Source organism: Triturus cristatus, chromosome 2_1 (assembly GCF_964204655.1).
Source record: "Triturus cristatus chromosome 2_1, aTriCri1.1, whole genome shotgun sequence".
NCBI lineage: Eukaryota > Metazoa > Chordata > Amphibia > Caudata > Salamandridae > Triturus > Triturus cristatus.
The window spans coordinates 586,986,243-587,004,681 of NC_140581.1; the positions used below are offsets into that span (position 1 = coordinate 586,986,243).

An 18,439-nucleotide genomic window follows, 5' to 3' on the forward strand; every position below is an offset into this window, starting at 1 on the left:
GCGAACAGTGAGTGACTGCATTCACAATAATGCCTTCCAGGGCTTGGCGTGACGCCGCTCAACATCACCTGACATGCATAGATAGACATGCATATGCAGAGTGCGGACAACTTAATTCACCACATCCAATGCAAGGTGCCTTGAAAGTGACTATTCCAATTAAACTGTGTGCCAGTCAAGCCAACATTGCTATTCTTCTAAAGACGCGTTTGTCGCTCGTAATTTTAAGTATGCTGGCCTGCAAGGGAAAAAGCTCATGCGCAATCAAATTAGCAACAGACAGGCATAAAGGTATAACGTGCTGGCCGCTTTTTTATTAATAAGAGAATGTTGACACTCTGTATTCGCCTGATCGCTCCCAAGGGAGATTTTACAGTTTACAACCATACGACCTTGCAAGCTACGACTAAGAAAGACTGAGCTGAATGTTTTTTCCTGAACCTTATTTTTATGGTCGAGATTTATCACCCGGATTAATTTCTAATCTGTTTTTATCAACTTTTCTTCCTGGGAATCATGATCACACAACATAGTGCAGGTAAGGCACACTTAAACGTCTGTTTACAGTCTTGAAGTAAGGCTCCATGGTGTTACCGATAGCTGTGTTAACACATTCCTATGACGGGCGGTGGTATACAAGGCTTGTTTATTATAGAACGGATCACATTCTGCTGTGGGAGCTGGAACCGTAATGCAGCTCCTTTAAAGGGGCGGTGGCCTACTCGAGGGAAGGGAGTTCACTGTGACGGCTCCTCCGCTATGGTGGAGGAGCCTCGCCCCACTGCTTTTGAGCAGTGGAAATTAAAGGAAATATAAAATGAAAACTGTGAGTTATTATCATTTTATGTTTCCTTTGCGGGTGGGCGAGGCAGCTCTGCTCTCGGAGCAGGGCATGGGAGGAGTGGTTTGCCCACTCTGTAGTATAGTTCCTGTTGGAAACCGGGCAACCGGGTTAGCAGTCACCAGGTTTCCAAGCACAACGGTAGCTTGGCTCGAGCGGTCAGGAAGTCAGGCACCGTGCTAAGCGTACGTCACACCCTCACAATAACCATGCGTTCATCCGTTCCAAAAACGACACTACACCGTAAAAATTATGAAAGAAGTTGTTCGTCTTTATCTTTTTCTCTTAGTTGCAGGTTTCATAAAAATAAATACAATACAATAAAATACAATAAGACTTTTCCTGGAATGAGCAGGTTAAATAAATAATACCACAGTGGGGTTTTAATAAATAGGATCAGGTCATAAATAGGCAAGGAATAAATATAGGTGCAATAAATACAGAGAGCAAATAAATACTGTCAGACAATAAATACAACACCTTCAATAAATAATATAAGCAATCAATAACAATTGCAAATCAGATCACATTTATGAGGTAGTCTGGTTTCACTATGCCCAAGTACAGCTTGTGGTCATTTGGATGACATGGGGGGTGTCCCACCTAGATTGGTCAAGGCTGGGCCTGGACTGAGGTAGATTAAGGGTAACCTATGGATCTGGCTCCCCCACAATACACAACCCCTCACAGAGGTCACTACACCAGTCTCAGTTCACCCCTGGCACTCCCAGGCTGGCTCTAACACCCCTCTAGCCCCTAGAATGGTCTTTTAGGGCTCCACAGGGCTTCAGATGCCCTTTCTACCACTTACTGCCCTTTTCACGATGATCGGCTCCGCTCGGCGCCGGGTCGACGTCGCTGGACGGCTCCGGTTCGATGTCGCGTCGATCTGTTTCACTTGACGCCGTGTCGATGCCGTCTGGCGGTTCCGGATCGATGTCGCGTCGATCTGCTTTACCTGACGCCGGGTCGGTGCCGTGAGGCGGCTCCGGATCGATGTCGCTGGGCGGCCTTGGCTCGATGTCGTGTTCCGGCGTCACAGGGTCACGGTCTCCCCGCTTCCGGGTGTCTCCGGAGTGCGACCTCCACTCCCGACCTCCGTCGGCTCCACCTCGGGTTCCGGCGACTCCGGAGTGCGATCTCCACTCCCGACCTCCTGCGCGCTTCGCCTCGACCTCAGGCGACTCCGGAGTGCGAACTCCACTCCCGACCTCCTGCGCGCTTCACCTTGGTTTCCGGCGACTCCGGATGGCGGACTTCACTCCCCCGTCGACGCCTCACCTCGACCTCCGGTGACTTCCTACTCGACCTCCGGTGACTCCACGTCCTCTGTCGGCGCCCTCTCTCGACCTCTGGCGGCTCCGGGTACAACGTCTGCTTTCTGTCAGCGCCGCTTCTCCACCTCGGGCTCCAGGTCTCCCGGCTTCTCGACGTCAGGACTCCAGGAGGACACTGCTGTACAGGTCAGGAACTTGCTGTTCTTCCTTTATAAGGCCTGTTCACAATATTTAGGTCCTTAAGATGGTTTTTCTGGTCTTGGTCCCACACAGGGCTCTAGGCTGGGCTTGGTCAGTAGGGACTAGCATCAAGGGTGGGTTTCTGGACCCCACTCCAAGCACTGGTTTCCACCCCTGGTGCCTCACTCCTTCCTCCTTCTGAATCTCTGTCCTCTCTCCTCTCTAGTCAAGTGCCAACTGCCAACTGTCAACCGCCAACCTGAGATGGCTTCCCAACATTCTAAACTGCCTCCCTCTATCCCAGGGTTCTAGAATGTTGCAGAAGGTTCTGGAAACCTCTAGTGTGTTCTGGTGATGTCACAGGTGACAATGGGTGGCCACCATTTTGTGTCTCAGGCCCTCAGACAGAAGTTCCAGGGGTAGGGAAAATGGCTCCCTGACCCTGCATCAACACTAAAAAGTCTGGTGGTTCCCAAAAAGGAAAAATTACAACAGGGTTTGAGGCAAAAGTGGGACAAAATAAAAAATGATGAGGAGGTACCACCCAAAGGGCTGACAGGTCTAACACGCGTCCCCCCAGCTGAAAGTGGGGAGAGCTACCCAACCCCTTGGGAGTTCTCATCACTAAGGCGGAAATACCTTGAGAGACCGTCTGCATTGGCGTGGTCCACTCCAGGCCGATGTTCCACCTGAAAGTCCATTCCCTGTAGGGATATAGACCACCTTAGCAGCTTGGGATTCTCCCCCTTCATCTGCATCAGCCAACGAAGGGGTCGGTGGTCGGTCTGAACTAGGAAGTGCGAGCCAAACAGGTATGGCCGCAACTTCTTCAGAGCCCATACCACTGCAAAGGCTTCACGCTCTATTGCACTCCACTTCTGTTCCCTGGGAAGTAGTCTCCGGGATAGGAAGACCAAGGGTTGATCCAGACCTTCTTCATTGAGTTGCGATAACACTGCCCCAATGCCATGTTCCGATGCATCCGTCTGGACAATGAACTCCTTGGAAAAATCTGGGGCCCTTAAGACCGGGGCCTCGCACATGGCTTGCTTCAGTTTCACAACGGCCTGCTGGCAAGCCTCCATCCAGACTACCCGTCGAGGTTGTTTCTTGGACGTAAGCTCTGTGAGGGGGGCCACAATGGTACCGTACCCCTTCACGAAGCGGCGGTAATATCCTGTGAGGCCCAGAAAAGCTCGGACCTCAGTCTGAGTCTTGGGGGGTTCCCAGGCCATGATTGCCTCGATTTTTGCCTGGAGGGGTTGCACCGCTCCCCTACCCACCAAGTGTCCAAGGTACACTACCGACCCCTGCCCGATCTGGCATTTACTGGCCTTGATCGTTAAACCAGCGTGTTTCAGGGCCTGGAGAACAGTTTGCAGGTGACGCAAGTGATCCTCCCAGCTGTTACTGAAGACGGCAATGTCGTCCAGATAAGCAGCAGAGAAACTCTCCATTCCGGCGAGGATCTGATTCACCAGACGCTGAAACGCGGCAGGTGCGTTCTTGAGCCCAAAGGGCATCACGCAGAACTGGTAGTGGCCCTTGGGCGTGGAGAAGGCTGACCTTTCCTTAGCTCCATCAGTCAGAGAGATCTGCCAGTACCCAGAAGTAAGGTCAAAGGTACTCAGATATTGGGCAGCTCCCAGCCGGTCAATCAATTCATCCGCTCTTGGTATCGGATGAGCATCAGTCTTGGTCACTGAGTTCAGTCCCCGGTAGTCCACACAGAACCTCAGTTCCGGTTGGGCCCCCGGTGGTGCAGCTTTTGGTACTAGTACCACCGGACTGGACCAGGGGCTGCTGGAAGGTTCAATCACTCCTAGCTCCAGCATCTTAGTGACTTCACTGTGAATGCTGGCCTTCACCTTGTCTGTCATCCGGTAGATCTTTGACTTCACAGGTGGGCTGTCTCCTGTGTCCACGTCATGGACGCACAGGTGAGTCCTACCCGGAACAAGGGAGAACAACGAAGAGTACTGCCCCAGGACCTGGCGGCAGTCCTCCTGCTGTTCAGGAGTTAGGGATGGGGAGAGAATCACTCCCTCCACCGACTCATCCTTCTCTTGAGACGCAAATAAGTCGGGGAGAGGCTCGCTTTCCACGTCCTCTGCTCCGTCAGTCACCATTAACAATATGACTTCGGGCCTCTCATGGTGGGGTTTGAGGCGGTTGGCATGCAGCACCCGTAGGGGCTAACGAGGGGTCTTCAGGTCCACCAAGTAGGTAGCCTTACCCTTCTTCTCCAACACCTCAAAGGGTCCTGACCAGCGATCCTGGTGGGCGCTAAGCTCTCCTGGTTCGATCACCCACACCTTCTGGCCAGGCTCCAACTCCACCGGGTGAGCATTGTGGTCATACCACGCCTTCATCACTGCTTGGCTGGCTTCCAAGTTGTCAGAAGCTTGCTTCCACAACTTAGCCATTTGGCTCCGGAAGGCCAGCATGTAGCTCACCACGTCCTGGGGAAGCTTTCTGGGAGTTCTCTCCCATCCGTCTCTCACCAGGCTGAGAGGTCCACGTACAGGGTGCCCATACAAAAGCTCGAAGGGGCTGAAGCCCACTCCCTTCTGTGGCACATCCCTGTAGGAAAACAGTAGACAGGGTAGGAGGACGTCCCATTTCCTCCGCAGGCTTTCAGGCAGACTTCTGATAATGCCTTTCAAGGTTTTATTGAACCTTTCCACCAGACCATTGGTCTGGGGGTGATAAGGAGTGGTGAACCGGTAGGTCACTCCACACTCCTTCCACATCGCCCACATGTATGCTGACATGAAGTTGGTCCCCCTGTCGGACACAACTTCCTTGGGAAAACCCACTCGGGTAAAGATTCCCATCAGGGCCCTAGCCACAACAGGTGCAGTAATGGTCCTCAGAGGTATAGCCTCTGGGTACCGTGTGGCATGATCTACCAAAACCAGGATAAACCTGTGACCAGCTGTAGTAGGCGGATCTAACGGACCCACAATGTCGATGCCCACCCTTTCAAAGGGGGTGCTAACGACAGGAAGTGGTTCCAGGGGAGCTTTCAGCTTCACCCCTGTTTTCCCACTGGCTTGACAAGACACACACGTCCGGCAGTAGGTGTCGGACGACACTTTCATCTGAGGCCAATAAAAGTGTGGGACAAGACGGGCAAAGGTCTTGTCTTGCCCCAGGTGTCCTGCCAAGGGAATTTCATGAGCCAATTCCAGAAGGAAGGCTCGGTAACGTTGAGGGACAACCAAGGCCCGTGACGATCCGTGCATGGGCGCCTTGGGTTCACTGTAGAGGAGGCCATCCTCCCAGTAAATATTATAGTTCCCCTCAACGTTCCCTGCTGCCTGGGCTTCGGCCTGTCGCCTCAGTCCCTCAAGGGTAGGACACTCCTTCTGGCCCTTGCAGAATTCCTCCCTGGTCGGCCCTCCCTCCACGTGCCACTCGGCCGGGATGGGTAGGTTCTCCAGTTTGGTAACATCCCCCTCCGCGGACTCCTGGTCCACCACCTCCGGTGGCCTATCCGTCTCACGGGGCGCGGATGCCGAGGCAGGCTTCTCCTGTCCTCGGTTCTTCCCTTGATTGGCAGCTGGCGGTGCCTTGGTTCCAGGCTCCCGCCCAAACGAACTCCCCCTCCGGGTAGTCGCAGACCTTGTGCTGACACAGGCCCAGTCAGGTGTACCCAGCATCTCAGCATGAGTCCGGTATTCCACCTCCTTCCAAGCATTATGCTCTATGTCATTCCCCAGCAGACAATCGACTGGCACGGCCGGGCTTACGGCAACTCGAAGTAACCCTGCAACCCCTTCCCATTCAAATGGAACCTCGGCCACCGGATAGTGGCCCATTCTGCCGTCAGCCATCGCGGCAGGGTGGAGTACATGGGGAATCACCTGCTCTGGAGACACCAGCTGGCTACGTACCATAGTCATACTGGCTCCTGTGTCTCTCAGAGCCTCCCCTCTTTGGCCGTTGATGGTGACCCATTGCCCATACTTTGTGGTATTTGCGGGCACCTGGATCTTAGGAACCATCTCCCGTTCTCCCAGGGACACTAAAGTGACACCCGCCCACTCCCTTCCCTTACCTAAGGGCATCTCCTCCCCGAGCACTACACTAGCTACTCCGGGGGTCTTTCCTCCGATGGGAGGGGGTGGTCTCTTCGGGCACTTCACATCTCCCTTATAGTGTCCTACACCACCGCACTCGTAGCAATGGACAACCCTTGGCTGCTGACTCTGGCCAGGATTAGGGTTTCTGGGTGGGTTAGCCCTAGGGGTGAATCCTGTTCCCTTCCCTTGGGAACTATTTTGGGGGCCTTTAGAGAACTCCGTTTTCTTTTCCCCTCCCTCTTTCTTCTGGGGGGCGCCCTGTCCGATCTTTTGTGAGTCCCCTCCGGTCCCCCTTGTGGACACCCGGGTACTAGCCCAAATGTCCGCCTCCTCAGCAAGCTTCCGGGGATTGGTCAGCTTGCTATCCACCAGGTGTTGACGCAGTTCAGGGAAACATTTTTCGAGCAGGTGTTCCTTCAACATTAAATCAAACAACCCCTCGTAGTTCCTCACCTCACTGCCTTGTATCCAACCCTCTAATGCCTTCTTTGCATAGTCCAGGAAATCCACCCAATTCTGTGTGCCCAGTTTGTGGCTACCCCGGAACTTCTGTCTGTACTTCTCGGGTGTTAGTCCAAACTTTCTCACGAGCGCCACTTTCATGGTGGGGTAGTGGGTCTGCTCATCCTGCTCCAGGGCCAATAATGTATCCCTACCAGCTGGAGGCATGTATTTATACAATCCCCCTCCCCAATACTTCTCTGGAACCCCATGGACCCTTAATGAGATCTCATAGGCCGCTAGCCACTTGGCGATATCATCACCCGCACTATAACTAGCTACTATGTCTTTTGGCAAATAGGGTTTGGATTCCCTGGTGACTCCTCTTTCTTCGCTGCCACCACTAGGAACAGTGTGTGCCCCTACCCGTAGGATCTGGAGATCTATCTCCCTGAGCCTCAACTCGTGAGCCATCCTCCGTTCCTCTTTTTCATTCTCCAGCTTCGCCAAATCCCATGTGAGCTGTCTTTTCTCCCTCCGGTCAGTGAATTCTGCTTCTAGTAAGCCGTGGCTAGAGACACTGCTGCCCTTCCTTGAAGGTGTTCTGGGCCCCGCTACTAGGTCCCCCACCTCAGGTTGGTACAAACCAGCCCCCTCGCTGTCAGGCTCTCCATCCCTGTCCTCCTTCTCAACCTTACTTTCTCGCCGTGCCTCCCCCCAAGCCCTCAAGCTGGTCTGGAGTTCACCCTTCTTTGCACCTTGGGGACAAAACACCCCCTCTCGCTCACAAAACTCTCTGAGTTGGGCCACAGTGTAGGTTTCCACATCCTCTAGTACAAACTCCATTTTGCCCACTCAGGTTAGAAGACAGTTGCTTACAGAAACTATGCAGGGGGGTACCTTTTGTAATACCTCCTCCCACCACCAGAAGTAAATTTGGAAAAAACAAAACTCAAAATTAGGAAGTCCGCTTGGAGAAAACTCCCGGTGTAGGCCTATGGACTACCCACAGTTATTGTCGAGTAGACGCAAGCACAGCTGTCATGCCCCGGGATTCGAACTCCGATCCACAGACGAGCCAGTATTTAAGGAGGCTAGGCGCGTACGATCGCGCTTAGCGTTCTAGCCTAGTTGCCTGGTTTAGTCCGAGTGTTGAATGCCTGACTTCCGGAAAGTTTGTATCCTGTTTCCGGAGTAGCGTGAATCCTTGCGGGTTCTTTTCGAGCGTTCTTTTGGCGTGTTTGCAAGACGCCAAAGTATTACCGTTGCGAGCTCCCCTGTCTCACCTTGGAGCTCGCTTGTGTGTTTCTATTGCTTGTTGTCCATCCCGGGGCGGAGTCACTTCGCGTGAGTGCACGCCGTTCCTTATCCCAGTGCTGCCTCTCAGCCGCAGCGCGAGCACCTTGGTGGCGGTAGGGTATTTGTATATAGTGTGCTTCTCTTTTTCTTTAACGGCTCCTTCCCCACTCTGTCCTCACGTCTCGTTTTTGATATCATTGAGGCTTCAGCTATTCCTTGCACCGTTCAGTCCCACTCCATCGTCATTATCCTTGTTTTTCCTTTTACGGGGAATTCATTATGTTCCCATTCCAACAGTATCTGGTGGTTCTTCCTAGCTCCTTATTCAGTCGCCCCCCCCCTTATCTCACTACCCTGAATTATTCCTCCTCTTTATGCATGGTGAGATAGTTCTCCTCGGAGACTGGAAGTTTCACGAATACAAGGGGGTTGCTAGCGTGAACCACGAAGTAGAGCCGATGCACGACTGAAACACGGTAACAGCGCAACGCGCTCCATTTTATTATGTGTTTATAGTTACCTTAAGTAGGAGTGAATCGAATAGTTATTGTCTGCTGCTTACCTGTTAGGTCGTAGTCCACATCCTAGAAGTTCCATTGGACCGGCCTTTGGTAAATACCGGAAAGGGGAGTTGGAGTGGTTTCCATAAGTGAGTGAAGGACCTATAGTAGCTCTGATGTGAATATTGTCTCCCCTACTTAATTTCCTCTAACTGTTGCTTATGTGATTTAGGAAAAACTGATCATTCTATGCCTGTCCTCTCCTGTGTACCTGGTATTATCAATGGTGGCGATTCCCCGTTCTGCAAAGTACTCCAGTCCCCAGTGGTAGGTGGGCTTGCTGCTTTTCATGGTTTACTGTGTATGTACTGGAGGGAAGAGTGATTAGGTTTTCTATTACAGTGTGTATCCAGAGAAGACCTACCTCCTTGGACCCTCCTCAACACTACCTTTGAAGTCATACCCTCCTTCCCTTGTTTTGTCACCCTGTTTTCCCTTGGCGTGTCATCCGGTTCTCTAGGGTCTGATAGAGACGGAAGGCCGCAGGGGAAGACAGAGATATATCTTCAGTATCCTGACGCTCCTGCAGAAGATTCTGAGCACCCTTACAGAACGCTAAGCCTTAAACAGTGTGTTCTGCCCGAGCGTCATGGATTTAGGTACAGTAACGTTGGCTGATGTGGCCAATATGATAGGCAATTTGCAAGGTGAGACCCAGGCCTTAGCTGCAAGAGTAGATGCCCTGCAGGGCCTACAAAGAGCGGGGCCCTCAGGAGAGAGAAGTACTGCCCAACAACCCGTTATCCATGTATCTACCCCCCAGTCCATTCCCCTAGCCCCGCCGGAGCGTTTCGCAGGAGACGCAGCCCGGTGTGCCGCTTTCCTGAGTCAATGTCAACTACACTTCTCGTGCAAGGCGGCCTGTTTTCCTTCAGATCAATCTAGGGTGGCGTTCGCCATTTCTTATTTAAGCGGGTCCGCTGCTGATTGGGCTATACCCCTAGTGGAAAGAGACGATCCTCTACTATATAATTATGGAGCCTTTAGGAGGGAGTTCCGTAAACTGTTCGATCGACAAGTATACACCCACGCGGCTGATACAGAGTTGTTAGCCTTGAAACAGGGGAGTCGTGATTTGGTCCAGTACATCACTTCCTTTAGGAGACTTGTGGTAGAGGCCAACTGGCCGGAAGAAAAACGCGGTGCACTCTTCTACAGGGGTTTGCGAGATGAATTAAAGGACGCCCTATCCCAAATAGTGGAGTTACCTGAATCGTGTCCTGACCTAATAGACTTAGTGATTAAAATTGATCATAGGTTAAGAGAACGAAAAAACGAAAAGGGGAAAGGGGAACCACGATATGGACTGTTTAAGGAGAAAAAGAGTGAGCTGCCAAAGTCTGTGGATGAGAGCGAACCTATGCAAATAGGGATGGTGCGGGGCCCTTTGACGCAAGAAGAACGGCAGAGAAGAAGGGCCGAGAAATTGTGCATGTACTGCGGTAAAGCCGGTCATTTTGTACGGGCTTGTCCTGCCAAGCCGAGCCCTGTTAACCGACAGGGAAACTAGAAAGTCCGGGGGCCTTTGAGACCAGGCTCCCGGGCAGTTCAGGTTGTACGGTCTCCCCCGCTGATCACGACTTGTCCGCCACGTCATATTTCTATGTTTCCGCCTATATCGCACTGGAACAGCAGGGATTACACGTAAGAATCATGATTGATTCTGGAGCATCCGGGAATTTTATGGATGAAGAATGGGCCCGTAACAACCTAATACCCTGTGTAAAGAAAGAGGTCTCCCATAGGGTCTCAACTATTGATGGCAGGCCGCTTGTCTCGGGACCGGTAACCCATCAAACAGAGCAGTTGCACATGAGTATAGGACCTCAGCATCAAGAAGACCTGTCCTTTGATCTGATACATTCACCACACATTCCTGTTTTATTAGGAATCCCGTGGCTAAAACTCCACAACCCCGTCATAGATTGGGAAAACTCCCTTCTAGAATTTCGCCCTTCCCGAAGTCAAAAGGGAGTGATAGCTGGCACGCTAGCTGACATACCTCCTGTGGCAGAGGAACAGGCGCCTGAGCTGCCTACCTGTTACGCTGATTTGAAGGCCGTATTCGACCCCCGAGAAGCAGAATCTCTCCCTCCACATAGGGTGTATGACTGCCGAATAGACTTGGAGGCAGGGGCTAGAATACCTTGCAGTCGTGTATACTCGCTAACAGAAAAGGAAAACGTGTATCTACGACAGTACCTCGATGACATGCTGGAAAAGGGGTTCATCAGATCATCACGCTCCCCGGCTTCTTCTGCATTATTTTTCATTCCCAAGCGGGAAGGGGGATTGAGATGTTGTATTGACTATCGACGGTTGAATCAAGTCACCATCAAGAATCGTTACCCGTTGCCCCTCATTGCCTCCCTCCTTGACAAGGTGAGAGGCGCACAGTACTTCACGAAGTTAGATCTACGTGGTGCATACCATCTTGTGCGAGTCAAGGAGGGAGATGAGTGGAAGACTGCATTCTGCACCAAATACGGGCTATACGAGTATTTAGTCATGCCCTTTGGGCTTTGTAATGCTCCTGCAGCATTTCAATTTTTCATTACCGAAGTGCTCAGAGATATGCTAGAAGATTATGTAATAGCCTACATTGACGATCTATTGATTTATTCTGCCTCCCTGTCAGAACACATAGTGCATGTACGGAAGGTATTAGAACGACTACATGACAACCAATTGTACTGTAAACTAGAGAAGTGTTCTTTCCACACTCAAGAGGTGCCCTTTCTAGGTTTTGTGGTGTCTCCATGGGGTTTGGCGATGGATCCTGGTAAGGTGAAGGCTGTCCTGTCCTGGCCTGCGCCTAAAACAGTCAAGGAGTTGCAAAGCTTTTTGGGTTTTGCCAACTTTTATAGAAGGTTTATAAAGAATTTTTCGGATCTGGCATCGCCGCTTACGGCCCTCTTGAAGAAGGGAGTCATCTATACCTGGTCCAGAACAGCTGAGAATGCATTCCAACAGTTGCGTCTTTCCTTCACCCGAGCCCCTGTTCTTCACCACCCTGATCCTGCCCTGCCTTTTATTGTGGAGGTTGATGCTTCTCAAGTGGCCGTGGGGGGAGTTCTAAGTCAAAGAGACCCTGTTAGTGGCCTTAATCACCCAGTGGCCTATTTTTCTCACAAATTTACCCCGGCAGAATACAATTACGCGGTAGGAGAAAAGGAGCTTCTCGCTATTAAGAAGGCTTTTGAAGAATGGCGTCAGTATTTGTTGGGGGCTAGGCATCAAACAACGGTTTTGACAGATCACCGCAACCTCCAATATTTGACATCCGCCAAAGCTTTGTCCATGCGACAAATACGGTGGTCACAGTTCTTTTGCGAATATGACTTTTGTATCCACTACCGTCCGGGGCGGAAGAATGGGAAAGCGGACACCTTATCTCGCCTAGGGTTTGATCACCCCGAAATGCCTTTGGAAGCCCCAACTATTGTTCCTAAAGAGGCCATTTTGGGTGGGGTTCTCTCTGAAGAAATGTTTCTCACCCAGGTTAGGCAGAGCCAGTCATCAGCAGAAATGGGGGGTGTTGTGGGTTCTCAGCACACTACCATTCAGAACGGTTACGTATGTGTACAAGGGGGAATAGTTTTACCCACTCGAGAACTACAGCAACAGGTGTTGGATTGGTACCACTCCCATACGTTGGCAGGCCACCCAGGAATTAAAAAGACTACACAGGCAGTGCGAGAACGATTCTGGTGGCCGTGCATGCTGAAGGACATTATTGCATATGTTAAGACGTGTCATGTCTGTGCCCAGTCCAAAGTCTCCCGCCAAAACCCAGTGGGCTTACTCCTGCCTCTCCCTGCTCCGCCGGGACCCTGGCATACTGTCTCCCTTGATTTTGTTGTTGAATTGCCAGTGACCCAAAACCAAAATACTACCCTGCTAGTGGTGGTGGATATGTTTACAAAAACAGCTCATTTTGTTCCTTTGAGGGGGTTGCCTACTGCCAGTGAACTAGCTTCAGTGTTCTTACGAGAGATTGTCCGTTTACATGGAATTCCCTCCGTACTGGTGTCTGATAGGGGGGCCCAGTTTGTGTCCCGGTTTTGGAAATGTTTGTGCTCCTTGCTTGGTATAGATGTCAGGTTGTCCTCCAGTCACCACCCCCAATCCGACGGGCAAACTGAGAGGGTTAACCAATGCTTCGAACAGTACTTGCGAACACAGGCACTGCAGAAACCAATAGAATGGGATGAATGGGTGTGGGTGGCAGAAATCGCATATAATAACAGCCCCCATTCCTCTACAGGCTACTCACCCTTCTATAGTTCTCACGGATTCCATCCCAAGTTGTTACCTACTGGAGAGTCACAGGAAGGCCCTACCCCGGCGGCCAATGAGTTTCTCTCACGGTTGCGAGACATCCATAGTTGTACCCAGGAGAATCTGGCAGCCGCAAAGATAGCGTATAAGGAGGGGGCTGATCTCCACAGACGGTTAGAACCAATCTATGAACCGGGGGATAAGGTGTGGCTTTCCACCAAACATCTGGCACTCCGTGGTCCACGCAAGTTCAACCCTGCCTACATAGGCCCATACAAGGTACACAGTGTGATTAATCCAGTGGCTGTGAAACTGGAATTACCTACCTCATTTAAAATACATCCAGTGTTCCACGTTTCTTTGATAAAGCCTGTGGAGGCGGGCACCCGGCTCCCGCGTCGTCCCACTCCAGTCTCTCTTTCAGATCCCTCTGGGTATGAGGTTGAATCCATAGTGGATTCGCGAATGGTGAAGAATACACTCCAGTACCTCATACATTGGAAAGGATATGGAGTGGAGGAACGCACGTGGGAGCCGGTTGCTAATGTCCACGCCCCTCGCCTTGTACGCCTGTTTCACCTGAAGCATCCTGACAAACCCAAGACGGGGGGGAGCCGTTGTGGGGGGAGTGTGCTGTCATGCCCCGGGATTCGAACTCCGATCCACAGACGAGCCAGTATTTAAGGAGGCTAGGCGCGTACGATCGCGCTTAGCGTTCTAGCCTAGTTGCCTGGTTTAGTCCGAGTGTTGAATGCCTGACTTCCGGAAAGTTTGTATCCTGTTTCCGGAGTAGCGTGAATCCTTGCGGGTTCTTTTCGAGCGGTTTTTTGGCGTGTTTGCAAGACGCCAAAGTATTACCGTTGCGAGCTCCCCTGTCTCACCTTGGAGCTCGCTTGTGTGTTTCTATTGCTTGTTGTCCATCCCGGGGCGGAGTCACTTCGCGTGAGTGCACGCCGTTCCTTATCCCAGTGCTGCCTCTCAGCCGCAGCGCGAGCACCTTGGTGGCGGTAGGGTATTTGTATATAGTGTGCTTCTCTTTTTCTTTAACGGCTCCTTCCCCACTCTGTCCTCACGTCTCGTTTTTGATATCATTGAGGCTTCAGCTATTCCTTGCACCGTTCAGTCCCACTCCATCGTCATTATCCTTGTTTTTCCTTTTACGGGGAATTCATTATGTTCCCATTCCAACAGTATCTGGTGGTTCTTCCTAGCTCCTTATTCAGTCGCCCCCCCCTTATCTCACTACCCTGAATTATTCCTCCTCTTTATGCATGGTGAGATAGTTCTCCTCGGAGACTGGAAGTTTCACGAATACAAGGGGGTTGCTAGCGTGAACCACGAAGTAGAGCCGATGCACGACTGAAACACGGTAACAGCGCAACGCGCTCCATTTTATTATGTGTTTATAGTTACCTTAAGTAGGAGTGAATCGAATAGTTATTGTCTGCTGCTTACCTGTTAGGTCGTAGTCCACATCCTAGAAGTTCCATTGGACCGGCCTTTGGTAAATACCGGAAAGGGGAGTTGGAGTGGTTTCCATAAGTGAGTGAAGGACCTATAGTAGCTCTGATGTGAATATTGTCTCCCCTACTTAATTTCCTCTAACTGTTGCTTATGTGATTTAGGAAAAACTGATCATTCTATGCCTGTCCTCTCCTGTGTACCTGGTATTATCAATGGTGGCGATTCCCCGTTCTGCAAAGTACTCCAGTCCCCAGTGGTAGGTGGGCTTGCTGATGTTCATGGTTTACTGTGTATGTGCTGGAGGGAAGAGTGATTAGGTTTTCTATTACAGTGTGTATCCAGAGAAGACCTACCTCCTTGGACCCTCCTCAACACTACCTTTGAAGTCATACCCTCCTTCCCTTGTTTTGTCACCCTGTTTTCCCTTGGCGTGTCATCCGGTTCTCTAGGGTCTGATAGAGACGGAAGGCCGCAGGGGAAGACAGAGATATATCTTCAGTATCCTGACGCTCCTGCAGAAGATTCTGAGCACCCTTACAACAGCTCTATCCCACCGCTGCCACCAATTTTATGTTGGAAACCGGGCAACCGGGTTAGCAGTCACCAGGTTTCCAAGCACAACGGTAGCTTGGCTCGAGCGGTCAGGAAGTCAGGCACCGTGCTAAGCGTACGTCACACCCTCACAATAACCATGCGTTCATCCGTTCCAAAAACGACACTACACCGTAAAAATTATGAAAGAAGTTGTTAGTTTTTATCTTTTTCTCTTAGTTGCAGGTTTCATAAAAATAAATACAATACAATAAAATACAATAAGACTTTTCCTGGAATGAGCAGGTTAAATAAATAATACCACAGTGGGGTTTCAATAAATAGGATCAGGTCATAAATAGGCAAGGAATAAATATAGGTGCAATAAATACAGAGGGCAAATAAATACTGTCAGACAATAAATACAACACCTTCAATAAATAATATAAGCAATCAATAACAATTGCAAATCAGATCACATTTATGAGGTAGTCTGGTTTCACTATGCCCAAGTACAGCTTGTGGTCATTTGGATGACATGGGGGGTGTCCCACCTAGATTGGTCAAGGCTGGGCCTGGACTGAGGTAGATTAAGGGTAACCTATGGATCTGGCTCCCCCACAATACACAACCCCTCACAGAGGTCATTACACCAGTCTCAGTTCACCCCTGGCACTCCCAGGCTGGCTCTAACACCCCTCTAGCCCCTAGAATGGTCTTTTAGGGCTCCACAGGGCTTCAGATGCCCTTTCTACCACTTACTGCCCTTTTCACGATGATCGGCTCCGCTCGGCGCCGGGTCGACGTCTCTGGACGGCTCCGGTTCGATGTCGCGTCGATCTGTTTCACTTGACGCCGTGTCGATGCCGTCTGGCGGTTCCGGATCGATGTCGCGTCGATCTGCTTTACCTGACGCCGGGTCGGTGCCGTGAGGCGGCTCCGGATCGATGTCGCTGGGCGGCCTTGGCTCGATGTCGTGTTCCGGCGTCACAGGGTCACGGTCTCCCCGCTTCCGGGTGTCTCCGGAGTGCGACCTCCACTCCCGACCTCCGTCGGCTCCACCTCGGGTTCCGGCGACTCCGGAGTGCGATCTCCACTCCCGACCTCCTGCGTGCTTCGCCTCGACCTCAGGCGACTCCGGAGTGCGAACTCCACTCCCGACCTCCTGCGCGCTTCACCTTGGTTTCCGGCGACTCCGGAGGGCGGACTTCACTCCCCCGTCGACGCCTCACCTCGACCTCAGGTGACTTCCTACTCGACCTCCGGTGACTCTCCACGTCCTCTGTCGGCGCCCTCTCTCGACCTCTGGCGGCTCCGGGTACGACGTCTGCTTTCTGTCAGCGCCGCTTCTCCACCTCGGGCTCCAGGTCTCCCGGCTTCTCGACGTCAGGACTCCAGGAGGACACTGCTGTACAGGTCAGGAACTTGCTGTTCTTCCTTTATAAGGCCTGTTCACAATATTTAGGTCCTTAAGATGGTTTTTCTGGTCTTGGTCCCACACAGGGCTCTAGGCTGGGCTTGGTCAGTAGGGACTAGCATCAAGGGTGGGTTTCTGGACCCCACTCCAAGCACTGGTTTCCACCCCTGCTGCCTCACTCCTTCCTCCTTCTGAATCTCTGTCCTCTCTCCTCTCTAGTCAAGTGCCAACTGCCAACTGTCAACCGTCAACCTGAGATGGCTTCCCAACATTCTAAACTGCCTCCTTCTATCCCAGGGTTCTAGAATGTTGCAGAAGGTTCTGGAAACCTCTAGTGTGTTCTGGTGATGTCACAGGTGACAATGGGTGGCCACCATTTTGTGTCTCAGGCCCTCAGACAGAAGTTCCAGGGGTAGGGAAAATGGCTCCCTGACCCTGCATCAACACTAAAAAGTCTGGTGGTTCCCAAAAAGGAAAAATTACAACAGGGTTTGAGGCAAAAGTGGGACAAAATAAATAATGATGAGGAGGGACCACCCAAAGGGCTGACAGGTCTAACAGTTCCTATATCCCTGATAGGCTCTGCGCATTGGAATAACATACACTATAGATTTGACATAGGACTAACGTCAGTATCAAGTATATTAAACTTAATTACTTGTGTGTGCCAGCTAACTCAGAGGTCACTAGAAACTTCTCGAATATAAAAGAAGGGATTAGTCTCTGACAACCGCATAAACATGACAACTTTGTTTCCTTTTAGAATCGGAACAGTCTCAGAATCGTGGAAACAATAGATAACAGTTTCACTCAGTCAATTGTGCATGCTTCGTTTCTACAGAGTTACACAGAAATAGAGAGACGGGCGTTTCAATAATAGGGTTTATTGAACAGTCTTATTTCTCATGCAAGAGATATGAATTGCTACAATCGTAAGACAGACTGCGAAGTACAATATGTACGAGGTTAGCAGTAAGATAAAATATTACTGCAATAGCATGGTTTGTAGCTAGGACATATATTAATCAAAATACATACAGAAATAACATAAGCTAAAATGTGATACTCATCTGATGCTTCTAAATTGTTCTACCCCAGTGTACCTAACCTAAGTGCAGTACGAGGTTTGAAGTAGGTGCCATTTCTAAAGTATAGCTAGCTATATTTTAAGTTAGCTATGAGTTGCCAAAAGTTTCTCTAAGTTCTAGTCAGCTCCATACCTTAGAATGAGAGAGGTTGGAATCTCTTTTCTGGACTCGATAGTCTAACTCCCCGCAAGGGAAGTCAGAGAGCACAGGAGCTGGATTCTCTGCGAGGAGGATGGCAGCGTCAGATCAGTGCATCAGGCTGGAACGCGATCTCCTTCCGAACTTGCCGTGATGAACCGCGTAGTCCGGGTTGGAGCAAATCCTCCGGGAACCGCAATTTGCCAGGGCAAGTGCTGGTATATTTATACCTTAAAGGTGTCTAGGAATGCCAGTATTGACGTGAAAGTCGGGCAGAGGAAAGTCATTAATGAACCCCTAAGGAATAGATGTTCATGCATACTTAATGAGTTCTTGGAGAAATCAATATTCAAGCTGAGGGAAATTCCTAAAGGCTTAAGGGTCTGGTTTTCCAAGAATTCATTGTGACGTGGATGGACAGATGTAGGTGGCCATGCCTGTATTTAGTTTGTACGGGCAATGTCTAAATAAGGGCCGGATTTCTATTTCCAAATAAGGGCAATGTGAATTGTACCTATATAAGGGCATAAATCAGGAAACTTATATACGGAATCTAAATCTGCACACAACACCCACTCCAGTTTCGTATGAACGACGTTACTAAATCCTAAACGTTCTAAACATATCTTAAAACAGAGTATCGCATGGGTTTGCTAAAATAAGCTACAAACATATCTAAAACATATGTTCTAAAAATACATTACAAAACCATTGCTATGCATAAAGTGTTGTACATATTAAAGGCAATGTTCCATTCTAAGCATAGGATTACATTGGAATGCTAAATGAATGAACCAAAATGTATACATGTGATGAAATAGAGGGGCTGTGGCT

At 50.5% G+C, this 18,439-nt stretch overlaps 1 protein-coding gene across 10 annotated transcripts in view; it reads right to left on the reverse strand.

Annotated features, from left to right (window-relative positions):
- The window catches only part of MCTP1 (multiple C2 and transmembrane domain containing 1), a 2,372,456-nt gene that overhangs the window by 750,014 nt on the left and 1,604,003 nt on the right, over positions 1–18,439 (reverse strand). The window lies entirely within an intron of this gene.